Source organism: Amblyomma maculatum, chromosome 4 (assembly GCF_055883805.1).
Source record: "Amblyomma maculatum isolate TAMU_Amacu chromosome 4, ASM5588380v1, whole genome shotgun sequence".
In the NCBI taxonomy this organism is placed as follows: domain Eukaryota; kingdom Metazoa; phylum Arthropoda; class Arachnida; order Ixodida; family Ixodidae; genus Amblyomma; species Amblyomma maculatum.
Genome location: NC_139347.1, coordinates 125,429,554 through 125,432,863, shown reverse-complemented (window position 1 = coordinate 125,432,863; position 3,310 = coordinate 125,429,554). Strand labels below are relative to the sequence as shown.

Here is a 3,310-nt window from a genome sequence, read left to right as displayed (position 1 = left end):
TTTAACTTTTCTAAATATGGATATACGAGGCGCACAGCTCGGCTATATGATCGGGCGCCGCCTGATGAAGCCGCCAAAGGGTTTACACGCTCAGTGCGACGCATGCCTCATCTAAGGGAACACTGGTGAAGAAACCATCGGTGAATTGCTTTTTTATCCTCTCCTGGTCGTGTGTTGTTACAGAGACGGAGCAGGAGAACGCTAGCAGAAGCAACTGTTAAACCCTTTCCTTGTCACGTGGTATCTCTGCGGTGGACCCGAACGCGCAAGCATGGCGTAGCACACGTTTTCGTCTTAAATGTTTGGCAGGTGTGCGAAGAAAAAAAGCAAGCGCCATCGGCTCAAGGTCAAACGCTCGCCAAACTTCACCTTGGCATACAAGGAGTAGCAGAGCTTTTAATCTATTAAGACGTGCCCCCCTAGCCTAATCTATTTAGTTTTCAGTATCTGAGCTCAAAGGCTAAGGGACGAAACAAATGGCGGCCTTTGTGATTGCATTTCTATCATGACGACATGAGAAACTTTTAGAGTACATTAGCATACCTGCATAATACAAATGGCATAAATAATCGGGAAGCACCCACCCGATCTCCCTAGTCCGCAGGAAGCCTTCGTGCCGCAGCTTTAGAAGAAAGAGTCACCAATAAGAGAGGTACGAAAATATTGTCAGTATGGTTTATTCACAATGTTGGGAACTGTGAAGGATGTTCCCATTTCCGTTTAAAATGCCGCATTCGAAGCCTTTGCCTTTTCCGAGGTCAGTTACCAGGTTCTCGGCAACCTGAAAAAAGGATGTCAAGAAAATCTCATTATAAATCTGCTATACCGTGCATTCATGTTTTGCTTAAATCAACATTCTTCCTTTCTAATGACGGCATTTCGAAGAAAATGTAATTCAACAGTATTGAGTTCGATACGCGTGGACCAGTCTTTAAAGATGTTAGGCAGTGCTTGTCCCTGTTCGGGTAAGAGACAATATCCGTGTTAGAAGGCATAGTAACTAAGCAATTCCATTCCTTGCCAAAAGACGCTCATACAAAGGTACGCAAGAGAAGCTGGCAGGATTCGCCCAGGAGAATCTCCAATGCCCCGGTATTTATGTTTATTTATTTATTTATTTATTTATTTATTTATTTATTTATTTATTTATTTATTTATTTATTTATTTATTTATTTATTTATTTATTTATTTATTTATTTATTTATTTATTTATTTATTTATTTATTTATTTATTTGTTTGTTTGTTTGTTTATTTATTTATTTATTTATTTATTTATTTATTTATTTATTTATTTATTTATTTACTTATTTATTTATTTATTTATTTATTTATTTATTTATTTATTTATTTATTTATTTATTTATTTATTTATTTATTTATTTATTTATTTATTTATTTATTACATACTGCAGGCCATTGGGTCAAAGCAGGGGGCATAGATTCATATGAACAAGAGCACAACTTAGCACAACTATATGGACGCCCCTATGCAGCCAGCACAAAACAAATAGTTGAAACCTGTAGAGGCACGCCTTACTTGCGGCAGTTTTCTCATCGAAACTAAGTTCTCTTTTTGGCTTGACCTTCACTATATGCATATTGTTAATTTATGGCGTGGCGATAAGCGTGTATCAGCATTGTCAGGTAGGAGAAAAGTAAAAAGTTATTAGCAACACTTCGATCGGTTTTTGCGGTGTTCTGCTACGTGGGGCCTTTCATACACAACTTACGAAACACGCCAATCGGGCCATCAGAGCATTGTTCTATACACTGAAACAGTTTCACAGTAGGATTGCCAACCCCACTGAAGCATGTTGAAGGGATGCTAACGAGTAAAAACAAATTCTTGCCAAGACTCATTTTCAAATTAAAATGCACAGGTAGCCGGCGGCTGCGCTCTCAGCTTCGTTCGCTTTGTGTTATGCCAGTTGGAAAAGACACGACAGAGCTCAGTGAAGTTTACATGTTGGGGGGACTCCAAGCTCCTTGTACCGAAAGTATCACTGCAGGAGTTCTCGCTCTCATTAATCAGACCTTGATGTGTTTTATTACGCGGAGAAAGCAGAACATTGTATTGCCACCTTCTTGTCAATAGACAGACGCATGGGCGTAAAACACATGCAAGGCTGTACGCGTATTCTTTAAATGTATAAAATTCTCTTATTTCTGTACTCTGTCGCTCTTTGGTCAAGCTGCAACTCAAATGAACGCAACAGATCCAGAAACGCTGTAGTTTAAGTAATTTTGTATCCAAATATTGAGTCGCTTTGTTTCTTTTCCTGCAAAATTTGCAGCCACATGCCTCGCGGCAAGGACTGCACCGGCAGGTAGCTACATAAACTCAACACTTTCTTCTTGCTGCACTGCCGCCAGGCAAAGCTCCACAGGGCTTCTTCACTCACCTGCGGTCATCCGTAGAATCCTCCACGACCGTATCCGCGTCCGTAGCCGCGTCCGTAACCTCCATAACCACGGCCGAAACCGCCTCCGTAGCCGCGGCCGTAGCCTCCTCCGTAGCCGCGCCCGTAGCCACGGCCGTACTGCGCCTGGACGCACAGGAGACCCACCATGAGGATGGCGATGATCAGGAAGAACTTCATGTTGACTGCAAGTGTGGCTGTTGCTGCACCTGGTTCTGCTTGTTAGAGACAGGAATTTGCAGCCAAACACTCTTCGTCCACCTTTTATATGCGACCATCTGTTGGCGACGTGCCCTGTCGATGTTGTCTTCCCCGCCCAAGGTCTGGCAAGGGAACCTCTGCGATACACGGGTCTTTCCGTAATAATGTAGAGGTTAAGTGGGCCTTCCTTAAGCTGTCAGTGTTTGTCATTTCATGACTTCATTTGGAGAATCGATGCGTGGCGTCTTTGCGTCGTTCCCAGAAGTCGATTCACGCCGCTGTCAGCGACATGTTTCTAGTGTGGCTAAGGCGATGTCAATCGCTGTGATGCAACAATTCTAAAACAGTTCCCTTCAAGGAAGCATTGATGCTTATGTGTAGCCATATTTGCTTCCTGTCTGTTGTGCGACTCAAAGATTCTACATGCACACTTAAAAAAACTATTTCTGCTGACTGTCATTTTCTCTCGACTAGGCAGTAGGCAAATTGCTGAATTGTTATTATACCCCAGAATTATTGTCATCATGCACCGAGAAGCTTCACTCTAAGGTTGAGAATACCAGTTCCTCAGCGGAAATATGACAGAGCATAACACCTCAATAGGGAGTGTGAGTGAGTGAGTGAAAAACTTTATTGAGCTCTAGATTGGCTTGTCTTCTGCGGTTTTCAGATGGCTTCGTCCATCTT

The 3,310-nt window shown here is 42.2% G+C and overlaps 1 long non-coding RNA gene across 1 annotated transcript; it reads right to left on the bottom strand.

The window, feature by feature from the left end:
• Window positions 1–656: 656 nt before the first annotated feature.
• On the bottom strand, window positions 657–2,698 carry LOC146192319 (uncharacterized). The gene is made up of 2 exons (XR_014706397.1): window positions 2,405–2,698; window positions 657–781 (listed from the first exon to the last, which is right to left on the bottom strand). It is a non-coding gene; the product is annotated as an uncharacterized LOC146192319 (long non-coding RNA).
• Window positions 2,699–3,310: the final 612 nt, after the last annotated feature.